The sequence below is a fragment of the Lactuca saligna genome, chromosome 7 (assembly GCF_052625555.1).
Source record: "Lactuca saligna cultivar CGN05327 chromosome 7, ASM5262555v1, whole genome shotgun sequence".
In the NCBI taxonomy this organism is placed as follows: Eukaryota; Viridiplantae; Streptophyta; class Magnoliopsida; order Asterales; family Asteraceae; genus Lactuca; species Lactuca saligna.
This window is the reverse complement of record NC_136423.1, coordinates 37,308,622-37,324,432: the sequence shown is the minus strand read 5'-3', so window position 1 is coordinate 37,324,432 and position 15,811 is coordinate 37,308,622.

Here is a 15,811-nt window from a genome sequence, read left to right as displayed (position 1 = left end):
TCCAAATACTAAATCCAAGTCAAAATCCCATTTCTAGAATCATAAAGTCTTATAACTGAAGTGTGACCATTCATAATTAACTCAAACGAAGGAATTTATTAATGGGTTCAACTAAACTTAATTAGTACGAATTCTATGAACACTATCATCTATGTACGAATTCTACGAATTCGATCAACCCTTAAGGCCACTCGTCGAGTTCCCTCCTTAAGCTTGACGGACATACTTGCAAACGTGTCCTGGTTAAAACTCATCCGACTCACCGAGTTGTTCTTTAACTCGTCGAGTCTTATGGCAATCTTCATCGGGCTCGCCGAGTTGTTCTTCCAACTCGTAGAGTTCACGACCATCTTCATGTGACTCGTCAAGTCAATTGTGCGACTCGCCGAGTTCATTCAGTCATCTTATCATGCAGACAACTTTTAAGCCATGACAAGGTCCCAAATTGTAGATGCAACCTCCTTAGGCATGCTTATCACGTAAAGTTGCAAACTTTACGTGCATGCAAGACTCCAATGTCTTAAAAAGCCCAAACTATGCTTGAAATAGGGTTTTAAACATAGGGAGGGGCTCAAACTTGCCAAAACTAATAACTTTATGGTCCCTTAATCCTCAGAGACTTTAGATCTTAAGTTACAACTTCAGATCTTGGATTATACCCTAGAAAATGACTTTGTAATCCAACCAAGAACCCTAATCTCCATCCAAGGAGGTCTAGAACGAAATAGAAAAAGGATAACAGCTTGATACCTTCCCAAGAGATGGCAAATGGAGTAGATCCGGATTTCCCCCAAGCTTCTTGCTTCAAACCACTTGCTTCCCAAGCTCCTTTCACCAAATCCAGTTCCAAGGCTTCAAACACACAATGCACACACACACATACACACGTACTAGGGTTTGATAAGAGACTGCAAAGAGGCTGAAAGAGGTGTGTGTTCCCTTAAATAGGGTGCACAACCCCGGGATTTAGGGTTTTAGCTGCCAGCTCCTACTCGTCGAGTCCCAATATTGACTCGTTGAGTAGGTCACTTAACCCGTGATCCTCCCCACTGCTACTCGACATGTAGATCAACTGACTCGTCGAGTAGGGATTAACCCTTAAACTCGTATTTAGACAATAACTGAGAATTGGGGCGTTACAACTCTCCCCCACTTGAACTAGACTCCACCCTCGAAATCCGTTGGGATAAACAATGTTGAGTAATGCTCGCGCATCTCTGCCTCCGGTTCCCTTGTCCACTCGGGTCCCTTTCGATGTTCCCATTGTACCTTCACTAAAGGTATTTCCTTGTTCTGTAGAATTTTCTTCTTCCTTTCCAAAATAGCCACATGCCTCTTCACATAGTTCAGGCGCTCATCAATCTGAATGTCGTCCAACGATACCACTACCTCCTGGTCCATAATGCATTTTCGCAATTACGAAACATGAAATGTGTTGTGGATCCGACTAAGCTCCTCCGCAAGCCCTAGTCTATAAGCCACCCTACCAACCCTGGAAATAATCCTGAATGGTCCAATGTAACGGGGAACTAATTTTCCCCTCTTCCTGAAGCGAAGCACACCCTTCCAGGGTGAGACCTTTAGAAGAACCATGTCACCCACCTGAAATTCCAGCTCATATCGGCGTCGGTCGGCATAACTTTTCTGCCGACGCTAAGCTGTCTGTAGTCGCTGCCTGATCTTCTGAATCTTTTCTGTGGTCTGCAAGACCACCTCTGTCTGACCCATCACCCTGTGACCCAACTCACCCCAACAAACCGGGGTGCGACACCTCCGCCTGTACAACAGCTCGAAAGGCGGGGCACCAAGACTAGAAGGATAGTTGTTGTTGTAGGCAAACTCTGCAAGTGGTAGATGAGAATACCAACTCCCACCGAAGTCGATGACACATGCTCTTAGCATGTCCTCGAGGGTCTGAATAGTATGCTCGCTTTGGTCATTTGTCTACGGGTGGAAGGCTGTGCTGAAATGCAATCACGTGCCCAACTCCTCGTGAAACTTTTTGCAAAATCCGGAGGTAAACTTGACATCCCGATCAGAGACAATGGAAATGGAAATCCCATGGCGAGACACGATCTCGCGAACATACACTTCGGCCAGCTTCTCGGGCGATGAACTCTCCCGTATGGCCAAGAAATGTGCACTCTTGGTCAATCGACCCACGATGAACCAAATAGCATCAAATCCCTTCGCTGTCTTTGGCAGCTTTGTGATAAAGTCCATCGTGATTTGCTCCTATTTCCACATGGGAATCTCCAGGGGTTGCAGCTTGCCATGTGGCCGCTAATGCTCGGCCTTGACCATCCTACAGGTCAAACACCTCTCGACGTACTAAACAATTTCGAGCTTCATACACGACCACCAATAGCGCAAAATCAAATCCCAGTACATGTTGGTGGCCCCCAGGTGAATAAAGAAATGAGACTTATGAGCCTCCTCCATAACCATCCTAACCCCTCCAGACATCGGAACCCAAACCCGACCACATCGAGTTAGTAATCCCCGACTGTCCTTCACGAACCTGGTCACCCTTGATCCTCTCCAACTTTAAATTTTATGGTCGCATGCCCTCTATTTGGGCATCTCTGATCAAACTCACAAGCGGGGAAGCCACTGCTATCCTCATACATGTCGCGGGGGTGAAAGACCCAGCCGACTTGCGGCTCAAAGCATCCGCAACCACATTCGCTTTACCAGGGTGGTAAAGGATCTCGCAATCGTAGTCCTTGACTATGTCTAGCCACCTGCGCTGCCTCATATTCAGGTTTAGCTGATCCATGATATGTCTCAAGCTCTTGTGATACGTATAAATGGTACAGGGGACCCCATAAAGGTAATGTCTCCATATCTTGAAGGCGAACACCACCGCCCCCAGCTCCAGGTCATGCGTAGGGTATCTCGTCTCATGCGGCTTCAGCTGCCATGATGCGTAGGCTATCACTCGTCCTCTCTGCATGAGGACCACCCCTAGACCTATGATGGATGCGTCGCATAATACCATAAAATCTTCAACCCCCTCCGGGAGTGTCAAGACTGGTGCCTCACACAAACGCTGACGGAGGGTCTCGAACGCCCTCTGCTGCTCGCGACCCCATCGAAAATCCACCCTTTTTCTCGTCAGATGAGTGAGGGGTACTGCAATCTTGTAGAAATCCCGGGTGAATCTCCGGTAGTATCCTGCTAATCCCAGAAAGCTCCTGATATCTGAGGGAGATTTCAGAACCTCTCACTGCATAACCGCCACGATTTTGGCCGAATCGACCAAAATCCCCTCCTGGTTAACGAGATGTACAAGGAACTAGACCTCTCATAACCAAAACTCACAATTCGAGAACTTGGCATACAACCATTCCCGCCTCAAGACTCCCAGCAGCTCTATCAGATGCTCCTCATGCTGCTCTTGGGTCTTGGAATACACCAAGATATCATCTATAAACACTATGACCGAGCGGTCAAGCATCGGTCTGCAGACCCGATTCATCAGATCCATAAATACTGCTAGCACGTTGGTGGGCCCAAACAGCATCCCCACGAACTCGTAATGTCAATAACGAGTTTGGAACGCGGTCTTCTCCACGTCTTCCTCCCTAAACCTGACCTGGTGATACCCAGATCTCAAATCTATCTTGGAAAACCAAGATGCACCCTGCAACTGATAGAAGAGATCGTCTATCCTCAGGAGTGGGTAACGGTTCTTTACCGTTAGCTTGTTTAACTCCCGGTAATCAATGCACATCCGGTGCGAACCATCCTTCTTCCGGACAAAGAGAATCGACACTCCCCATGGAAAAACTGCTAGGTCAGATCAACTATTTGCCCAACAGTTCCTGTTGCTGTGACGACAACTCCTGCATCTTTGGTGGCGCTAACCGGTACGACGCCTTAGCGATAGGGGCTGCACCTGACACCAGGTCAATCGTGAACTCGACCTACCTCTCCGGAGGTATCCCTGGCAACTCTTCCGGAAACACATCGGAAAATTCCCTGACCACTAGTACATCGGAAACCAATTTCTGGTCCTTGACTCACGTATCCACCATGTACGCTAGATAACTCGAACACCCATGTTGAATGTACTACCGAGCCCTGGAAGCTGAATAAAAACCTGAGCCTACTCTGGTGCCCTCACCATATATATCAGTTCTCCCCCACTTGGGGTTCGAACTACCAATCGTTGGCCCTCGCAATCAATCATAGTACCGAACTTACTAAGCCAATCCATGCCCACAATCATGCACACTTCCCCCATGGGAATCGGAATTAATTCTATCGGAAAGGACATGCCGAAAATCTCAAAGTCACATCCCCGATAAACTAAAGAAGCAGAAACCCCGTTTTCGTTGGCGATAGATAATCGTAACGGACACTCCAACTCGCCCACCAGCGTACTAAACTCCCTACTATAAGATCGAGATACGAAGGACCGACTCGCCCCCGAGTCAAATAAGACCAAAGCGGGCAAAGAGTTCACCAAAAATGTACCTAATCACAGGTACATCAGATAAGCATATAACAGACAAATAAAACAAGATGGGGATAGAAACATACCAGCAACCACATATAGTGCTGCTTTGGCTCCTCTACCGTAAGCTGGAAAGCACGACCATGAGCCTTCAGATGTTCTGTCCTGACTAGTCTCCTATCTGTGATCCTCAAGGTAGCCGATGCTGCAGCCTGCACCAGCTTGGCGACAAGTAGTGGACAGTTGGCCTTCATGTGGCCGACGTGGTTGCAGTGATAACATAATCTCATACCCTGAACTGGGGCAGCCTGGCGATAATCCTTCACGTAATGCCCCTCCTTGCCACACTTGTGGCACCCACTACCAGCCCAACATACACTAGAATGTCCATTGTCACACTTCCCACAAGTGCGGCCCTGTTGACCCCCGGTCCTAGCCTCGATGGTCTTAGGTCGCTTCAGCGCCGGTTGTGACAGTACTGGGGTCAGCCGCTGCTCCCTTAGCTGCAGCTCAATCTCCAACTCCCACCGTCTGGCGGCCTCCTGCAACTCCATAAGAGTATCACATCGCTAGGTAGATACAAACTGTCAGATATCAGTCTTGAGCATACTCAGATAGCGGGTCATCTGAGATTGCTCGGAAGCAAACTATGGGCAGAGCATCGCCCGCTCAGTGAACATACAGGTAATCTCTGTCACCGACTCTCCATCCTGCCTCAAACTTAGAAACTCCTGTGCAAACCGCTCCCGCTCGACTCTCGAAATGTCACGAGCGCGGAACATTTCCCTGAACTTCTCCTAAGTAACAGCAGCTCTGATCATCAGTGTAAGCTCCAGTCGCAAGTCTCCACTAGTCCTTGGCTCCGAACCTAAGAAGGTTCAGAGCACACCTGACCTTTTGGTCAGTAGGACACAAGCAGGTGAAGAAACACCCATCCACATCGGAAATCCATCTCATAGCCTTTATGTGATCCTGTGTCCCATTAAAAGTAGGGGGCTTCGTTTTGTGGAAGTCCCGGTATTGAAAACCCCTACCAACTCCTCCCCTTGCCGTAGATACAACTGATGCAGTTGCTGCGGTGGCTGTCTTCGCGAAGGCTGCGTAGCGCTCATCAAAATACTCTACCATGGCGGTATTAATCGAACCGAATATCTCTGACAACTCGACCCAGAACAACGCAACAACCTCATCGTGCGTGATCACTCGAATCCTGTCATCCATCTCATTTGGCCGATCGTCTTGGGTGCTGTCAGCTCCCCCTGTCCGCCCTCTCTTGATCCTGATCCTGATCCCGAATCGGATCCAGTCACAAAGCGCCTGGTTACCACCATTCTGAAATATAACACAAGGCATCAGATAACTCACACAAATAACTGGGGACCAACCCCCGACAAAACCCTAGGGTTTGTGACTTCCTCGTTACGCGTATGGGTCATGTGCTTTCAGTAGTACGGGCCCATACTACCTCCTACACCTACCCATATTTGTCCCAAGTATCATCACAAAGACCTAACAACACACATAATCACATCGAGCACTCAAACTTCACCCCTAGAGGAAGGCTAAGTGCCTCGAAGTCGGAAGACACCTCCCAAACAGCCCATCCATCTGCGAAACTTCAACCAACCCTGTAGGACTAGTGTATGCTAGCCATACATAACGCTGGACCCTATAGAATTTCGAATATTCAATCCTACGCTAAGCTCCCAATCAAACAATAACAGAACATAAGTCCAAATCAAACATTCTCAGGCTATAAGATCTTAGTTATGTATAACCGTGATGCCTACACTAGATAACTACAAGAATGATGTCAATTTCACATAAGAGAAACCCTAGGCTAGCAGGCATCATGTAATCAGGCAATTTTACCATGCAATTCCTGAAAATCCCTAGCCTAGTACTAGCATGCTGTTCTATCATATCGCGTAATCAAATAACTGTATGGTATTTTGGGGTCTACTTACTGGCTCCAGCTGATCGTACACTTCGCATCCTCATTTAATTATTTTGAAAACCATTTGAAAACCATTTTGAAAATCTTATCTTGGTTTGATACTGGATTCACATGAATGTTCCTCCAATTCACTCAAACCAAGGCTCTGATACCAACTTGTAACATCCAAAATTTTCAAACCAATTTAAACTTTTTAAACATACCAAGTTCATCAAAACATTACAACTTTTGTTTTCAAAATACTGATTATCAGAGTGTTTCCCAGAAACAGAAGTATAATAGGAGGATCTGTACGATCACGCCTTCGCCTTGCCGCGATCCTCTGATGTACCTGAAACAATAAACTAAAACTATAAGCCCAAAATCTTAGTAAGCTACTCCCAAAATAATGATACACATATAGTCCACAGAGCAATATCAAAATCAGCATATTATATCAATAAAACAGAACATCATGCACTGGGCCCACAACTTTACAAGTTGGATTACCCCCTGGCCATCAGTATGAGTCTGGAATGCCTGTCGGGTCCTCAAGTCGTATCTGGAATGCCACCGTGCCTCAGTACGAGTCTGGAATGCCTACTGGGCCCTTAGCTCGTATCTGGAATGCTCCCGAGTCCTCAGTATGAGTCTGTAATGCCTACCGGGCCTTCAGCTCATATCTGGAATACTCTCGGGTTTGTTGGCTACCGCACGGAGCATTACAACCTCAACCCACCCCATATAACATGTCGACATGTAACAGATAAATGCACATACATATAATCAATCAATGTCATAGGCAGTCCTACAGATATACCCGACTAGCATATCAACTGGCATACATTACTGACTCAACTTATCGTATCAATAACTACTGGGATATCAAATCCAATGGGCCGGCCTTAATGCCTTAGACCCCTTAGTATAATGAGGATAACTCACCTCGAAGATGTCAGCTTAGTAACTAATCAAAGCTCTCCAATCACTTGCCAAATACTCCACCACCTAATACCATAATATGACATGCTCATAAGTCCTTCACCTTATAAACTGCTCCATAAACCACTAGTCAACCCCTGGTCATAGTCCAAGTCGCCAATTGAGGTCAACAATCCATGTTGACATTAACTCGCTGAGTACACTTGGGTACTCGCCGAGTTCTTTGAAGCACATTCCAACTCGCCGAGTCATCGGAGTGACTCGTATAGTTCCTTCAAATCTTCGATCAACCCTTAAGGCCACTCATCGAGTTCCCTCCTTGAGCTCGACGGACATACATGCAAACATGTCTTGTTTAAAACTCATCCGACTCGCCGAGTTGTTCTTCAACTCGTCGAGTCTTATGGGAATCTTCATTGGGCTCGCTGAGTTGTTCTTCCAACTCGTCGAGTTCATGACCATCTTCATGTGACTCACCGAGTCAACAGTGCGCCTCGCAGAGTTCATTCAGTCATCTTATCATGCAGACAACTTTTAAGCCATGTCACGGTCCCAAATTGTAGATCTAACCTCCTTAGGCCTGCTTATCACGTAAAGTTGCAAACTTTACGTGCAGGCAAGGCTCCAATGTCTTAAAAATCCCAAACTATACTTGAAATGGGGTTTTACACATAGGGAGGGGCTCAAACTTGCCAAAACTAATAACTTTATGGTCCCTTAATCCTCATAGACTTTAGATCTTAAGTTACAAGTTCAGATCTTGGCTTATACCCTAGAAAATGACTTTGTAATCCAACCAAGAACCCTAATCTCCATCCAAGGAGCTCTAGAATGAAACAGAAAGAGGATAACAAGTTGATACCATCCTAAGAGATGACAAATGGAGTAGATCCATATTTCTCCCAAGCTTCTTGCTTCAAACCACTTTCTTCCCAAGCTCCTTTCACCAATCCCCTTCCAACGCTTCAAACACACAATGAACACACACACACACACACACACGTATTAGGGTTTGATAAGAGACTGCAAAGAGGCTAAAAGAGGTTTGTGTTCCCTTAAATAGGGTGCACAACCCCGAGATTTAGGGTTTTAGCTGCCAACTCCTACTTGCCGAGTCCAAATATGGAATCCTCGAGTAGGTCACTTAACCCGCGATCCTCCCCACTGCTACTCGACGAGTAGACCAACTGACTCGTCGAGTAGGGCTTAACCCTTAAACTCGTATTTAGATAATACCTAAGAATTAGAGCGTTACATTAAGATATGCTTACAACATGATTATATACCGAGTCTTATTCATAATGTGGCATAAATGATGGATTCATTTTCCAGGAAAATCGAATATAAATTATTTCAGCTAGTTTAAACCTATGAGCTAGGTTCTTTTTAGGTTCGCTCAAACTTAGTGCCATGTGACAATCCTAAGGTTCCTCCAAAGGAATCTTTTATCTTAATCTCTTTAAAGATATTGTCAATATATGCATAAAGATATAAAACGTTTAACATTCATTATATATATATATATATATATATATATATATATATATATATATATATATATATATATATATATATATATATATATATATATATATATATATATATAGATTTTACATTCCAAGAATGTGTCTTATCTTTCCTATGTCTTTCATCTTAGAAACACATATCGAGTCAAGATGAAAACGACTGACATGGTCATAATGTAATTTCTCATGATTAAGTATCTATCATTCATACTAGATTAGGAATGCCACTATTCTCCCACTATTTCTTAGTAAACACACATGTTCTATTCAATTTGATATAAAAGCATACCTTGTGGTTTTATATTAAAATGATGATTGCAACCTTGAGATGTTTGCTTTATATCCACAAGTGGATCTCACGCTTTACACATTTTTCTATTAAGAAAACCTCTAGGCTAATCTATATATATATATATATATATATATATATATATATATACACACACACACACACACACACACCTTCAAGTAATTGTCTTTTAAGAGAATCGATCTTTCTTGAAATCTATTTGCTATATTTCATATTATCCTAGTTGATCTAATCATAGCTACTTTTGAAAAAGTTTTGATCATAGTCAATGTCAAGAGTATGATGAGAACCATAGTCAATGACATGAGTATGAGAAAATCCTTTTATTTCTAATACTAATTGTGAACAATTTGTGTTTGTGAATAGCTATTATTCAAGTTAAACAATCCTTTGTTAAAACTATTGCCAACTATTACTACATCAGGTTATGGTTCTTGACCTGCTTCAAGTTTCATATACCTCACACTTGCTATGTCAATAAAAGCTTGCTTTCTGCTAACTCAACTATCTTAGGAATAAGAAAAGTTATTCTTGGTGGGTTTGAATATAATAATCTAACCCATATTTTGACTATTATACAAATATGTATATAGTAGATTTTGGGTTTAGAAGCTTTATTTTGGCATAGCTTCAAATCCACATCACATTTAAATAAGATAGGGATGGAGCATTTCCATACAAAATCTTGTAAAAAAATGTTTTACCTAATTATTAGCTGATATTTGTACTTAAGGTATAATTTATAGTGTTATAGATGTTATCCCACGGAAATAAAAGGAGGAAATTTCTCCTAATTACAAAGTGAATCATACCAAGTAAGATTTAATTCTTCCGTTATTATCATTAAGGCTTCTGTAGTTCTTACCAGTGGGAATCTCAACTTTATATTTGAAAACTTAAATAAAGGTTTCAAAATTATGTTTTACCATTTATATTATAATTGTAACTACTATAGTTGTTAATAAAGTTGATTTGGTATCTTGTGCCAAATCATACACATTCATTAGAAAAGAAGTCATTAATTACAGTATATATAGTTCCTTAATAATTTATGTTCTCTACTACTTAGTGAAAATATCATTAGGAATATTTTATATATAAATAGATCTCATATATGTCAAATAAACGACATTATGTACCTTTAAAAATCCTTTTCTTGAATTTGGAATATGTGAATGCCACTTATATAATAAAGATAACAATGTCAAATATGAGTTTGATTTAAAACAAGTCTAAGTCAAAAGTATTTTGCGTATAGAACTTGTTATTTATTAAATATTAATATTTACTTTATAATGATTTAGTCTCATAAAAAGAATTTTACTCATTTTCGAATATGAAGATGATCGTTATGAAAAACGATTTAAGTAAATAATCAATCACTCATAAATTAAACTGAGATATATTTAGACAAGCTAAATTAAAAACATACATTGTTCTAAAACAAACATTGTTTTATATTACAAGTACATTATGCTCCTAGTATAATTAATAAACTAAACTCCGAGAGAGTAGTTCCAACTTGATTGTGCCCATCTGGTTATTATTCTTTAAATATCTGCAACCCATTTACAATTATTAGATTGAAATTTGAGTACCATGTACTTAAGTGTTATATGAAAAGTAAGAGTTCTATCTAGTAGATTCCTGAAATGCAAGTCTCCTCCAGACTTTCTTCCCAGATAAGAGGAGAAGTTCCTCTTCAGTGTCTAATTTCTCCACAAAAGAAACAAGATTTATCTATGTGAGCCTTATTAGATTTATTAGGCTTGAAAGTGTTCAGTTCATAAAACTTAGGCCTATTAGATCACATAAGGTGACTCTTTTATCATTGCACTATTCCAGTGTCTGAACTAGTTTAAAACAAAATATCACTATATTTATTGGAATATTACTTAACCTGTTATATCATCAGATATACATCTAAATTATCCAAGACTTCCTGAAGTCAGGAATAACTATTCCTAGTTTAATGTTAAAAACATCTTTAGCATCATAGTGATGCGATTACTAGGTATCATGGTTAGGTCTATTGCTCAGAGAAAATTGTTTAGGACTAGGACCTTTAAGTGTGTATTGAATGTTACAATTTTATTAAGTCATTAAAGAAAATGACAATCCATGGTAATAAGAATGGATTGTTTATCTAGAAAATTTTAACAAAATTCATTCAGTATATTCAATATTTAAACTCTTTAATAATTAACACCCTTTGAGTTTCCAAACACATTAATTATTAAAGTCTAGGATCCATGTTGTAAAACAAGTAAATGTTACATATCCTTTATCCCATCTATTTAAATTCAATCCGTTAGATATCAATTATCAATTATATCTTAGTATATAATTCCTAGATTTATGAGATCGTTAATAATAAATTTTATTAGACATGTTTGTTCCCATTTATGCCTTGAAACTCTCTTGCTTAGATATCCTTTATCACCAAAGATTTCCGATCAAATCATCCAATTTGAAAAACTTGTGCAATCGGCCTATAACTTGGTTATAGAAATCGCGAAGACACCTCGGCCATCAAAAGATAACACTAAGCGGTTAGGTATCCTCTATCCTAGTAGTGCACACAAGAGATGTGCGAGTGTTCTTCAAAATAGATTGCATAGATTTTAAGTATGAAATGGTCTTTGTATATTTTTTTTATTCTAGTTTTAATAACATATGATATCATGATAATTGCTTGCATCCAATTAATCATGGTATCAATTTTCTAAAAGATCATATTTAAGGTTCAAATATAAAATCCGATTTTATATTTTTACACGTTTCAATTTTAGCGAAAATATCCAATATTAAGTTTGAGTTTGAGCCATATAGAATCTTATTTATTACTTAATAAAAACTCATTTTGTTATTAATATGATGGAGTTTGAATAAGTTCTAAAATCACCATTTTAGACTTATAATTTTGCAATTTCAAAATTTGACTTTATTATCGTTTAGTTAAAAACTGGTTTTTATTTTAAAGTTATAACTTGTTACATATGATGTTGTAATTTTAAGAATTGAAAACCAAACTCCATGTGATGTTTATTTTGTCCAGAAAATAGTTTGACTTTGTGAAAAGCTAAATTATCAACCACAAAAAGTATTTACTTGAAAAATAAACAACACAAACATGCATTTAACATAAACAAGCCTTGATCTAGTTAACACTTTTGTGATCTTACACAAAATTGTTAAGTTCTTCCTAAGGGACAAAGAGACCAAATATAACAAATTGTTCTTCATTTGATCTTCAAGCTCCCACTTGCATTGACAACCAACTTTGTTGCAATTTTATAAAGATTTTATAAAAGTTATGAACGTTTATAATATGGTCATAAAATTGTGGGTCTCCATGGTTCTTCAAGAAAATGGGTTCCGTCTTCATCTTGTTACATACTGTATAAAATAAATCTAGTCTACAACTAATCTATTACATAAAAATAACAAGAATAAAAACTAGCCACTTTAAATACATACTTTATGAATAAAGGAATATAACAAACAATTTTGAACCAAATCACACAAACAACACCACAAATGGTCCAAGACTTGTTTATGCACTATAAAATACATATAAAAATAAAACAAACTTTGTTTTTCTAAGACAACTTTATTTGACAAAAAATAAATGTAAGTTTTTGTCATATAAAATAAAAACTAACAAGTTGTCGAAGAAGATATATATGAACTTATTTTACACAAAAAAAAAAAGTTACTCACATTCTACAAAAACTATGATTTCCAAAAATCATAAAACCTAACCAAACATCCAAGGTGTTCTTGATACCAATTGTGGTTTTAATTCAAAATTAGTAACTAGTAAAATGGAAAAAGGAAGACTTGTGTTTTACAAAAATATCATAACAAATTAAACCCACTAAGTATCATCTTGCAAGTAATGGAAAGATAAAAGCACAACCAAAGAAGGAAATGAAGAAATAATAACCTTTGTAGGTTTTTGGTCATCTTCGGAGGCTTGTAAATTGATGGAGAATGTGCAAACCTTTGAGATAGCAACAAGAGCTCAACTTGATTTAAGATGCTAGTCTTGTAAAACTCTTAAAACTCTTCAACTTTAAGTTCATAACGAAAGTATGAGCTTAAAGAGAGAAAAAAGCAAGTGTTATTTCATGTGTAAAAGAAAAAAAAAGAGAATGAGTATGCCAAGGATACTCACGATTTCGACATGTAAAAAGGTCAAAATGCAAGATTTTCATACACTCTCTTAAAGCTAAAACAATACACATGAGTCTTTCACCATTAAGCACTTGTGTCATAAAATGAACTTGTCACTGACTCCTTTAAGAATTAGCCATGCTTTTGATTAAAAAAATCAAAATGTCATGCTTATTTTTTTGCTTTCTTATAAAATATAAAATAAGACAAAAGTTTATAAATTTTCTAAACTTCATTTATATATATAAACTTTGGCTTTTGGCTAAAAGACAAAAGTCATTCTAGTGCAAAATAATGCACGTGACTTAATAAAATCATATGATATGATATGATATATTATGTTAATTGCTAATGAAAAATTATTATTTCGAATAAATAAATAATTTTCAATTAATTCTAAGAGTTTATTGAATATTTATTAAAATCAATTTCTAATAAATAATCAATTCTATCAAGTTGTTGTTAGTGTGTGTGTGTGTATGTGTGTCTATACATATATATATATAATATATATATATATATATATATATATATATATATATACACACACACACACACACACACACAGAGAGAGAGAGAGAGAGAGAGATAGAGGTAGGTTCAAATATGGATGAACAAATATTGTGTGGATGTAGGGATTAATATGGGGATTAATATCGGTCAACTAATTATTTAATTTTAATAACTAATTAATTAAATCATCTACCTGTTAATTTAGGCGAATTACTTTATTTAAAACCTTATTGACTCTTCCATCGACACCCACAAAATTGTATCCCTGAACCACCTTCGGCTAGCACATCCTTTCTCCTATGAAGCTATGATTAGAGCATCGCAACTCATCATAGACCTTCAGCCCCATTAGTGACTCAAGAACCCCACATGTGATGTTCTCTCTCTCTCTCTCTCTCTCTCTCTCTCTCTCTCTCACTCTCACTCTCTTACACTTTCTCTCGTTACAAAAGTATTGATTTGTAATATCTGTTGCCTAATTTATTACACTTAATATTTAATTTATTTTATAACCGTGGTTCCCACGAGTTGTAACCTAGTGTATATATATATATATATATATATATATATATATATATATATATATATATATATATATATTACAAAACGTTAAAGAAAAACCACTAAAGGTTAAGGACCCTATGAGCCACTAATTTTAACTAATAATTAATGTTATTAGTATATTTTCTAGTATATTTTCTATGTTTTTACAGATAGCAAAAAAAAAACAGTAAGGGTATTACGGTAAATATGCATATAAGATATTTATAACTAACAAATATCATATATGGTTCTCATTATCTCTCTAACACAAAACATAAAGTCTACCACTGGTTTATTTCTCCTCCACTTCTCTTTTTAGACACCACTACCGTTGACCATCACCCGCTCCCGTCGACCACCACTAGTAACCAACCCAACTAGCACCTCCTCTCTCCCCGTCGATGTCTCTTCCCTGTCCCATGATTTGTAGTTGCCTAGATCCATTTATTTTTCTCTAATATGCATGAAAAACCATCAGATTTGTTTAGATCTAGTCCACTATCGTCACTCCAATCTCGTACATGACTATCACTTTGTTGATGTCGGCACCACTATCGTCATGCTCGCATTATGTCCTACCTCCATCGGTACCTATCGTCGACCACTAAAACTCATCGTTTCAATTAGATCCGTCATGAACCACTACCATGTTTTTAGATATCTCAAGTTCATCAGATCTTCCATAACATTACTCTAACACTCTGATTCAGATTTCTCCCTTATTCGGGGTTGTAACCCAAGCTTCAGTTGTCATGAGGCTTAGGGCCTTGAGGAAGAAGGGATTTGGCTCTTTTTGAATGTGGGTGTTATAGCTTTAGTGATCCAAGTGTTCAATCGTGTTTTTGGAGCTCAAGGGTATAATTCTAATTATTATTTCAGGCCTTTATAAGTTTTGGGTTTTTGTTCAAGAAGTTTTAGGGCTAGGTTAGGTTCTGAGAAACACAACTCTTCTCGCCACCTTTCCGTGGATATAAGGTTTGTTGGAAATGGACTGAATATGAAGTCAAATCCATGTCAACTTTTGTGTTTAGGGGTTCAATGAGTACGCATGGCATACTCATTATAAATCTATACCAAAGGTAACTCACTTTTTGTGAGTAGAAATGTTGTTGCTATTAGTATAAGTCATGAAGCACATTGTACAATCGCCCTTCTAGCCAAACATTTCATCTATATTTCATTATCTTCTTCCCGAAACTTCCACACAAGCAGGTTTCAGTGAATCGCAGGGTTTTAACATTCAATGGAGGTCGTTTACACCACTCTCTACTCATGAAACGGGTGCCAACGTAGGTACGTGTCATTGATTTCCATCATTTTCTTGGGCCTTCCAATTTCCATTTTGTGAACATTGGGCGTTGAAGGATAAGTGGTCGTGGGTGGTTTGTGAGTACATCGAA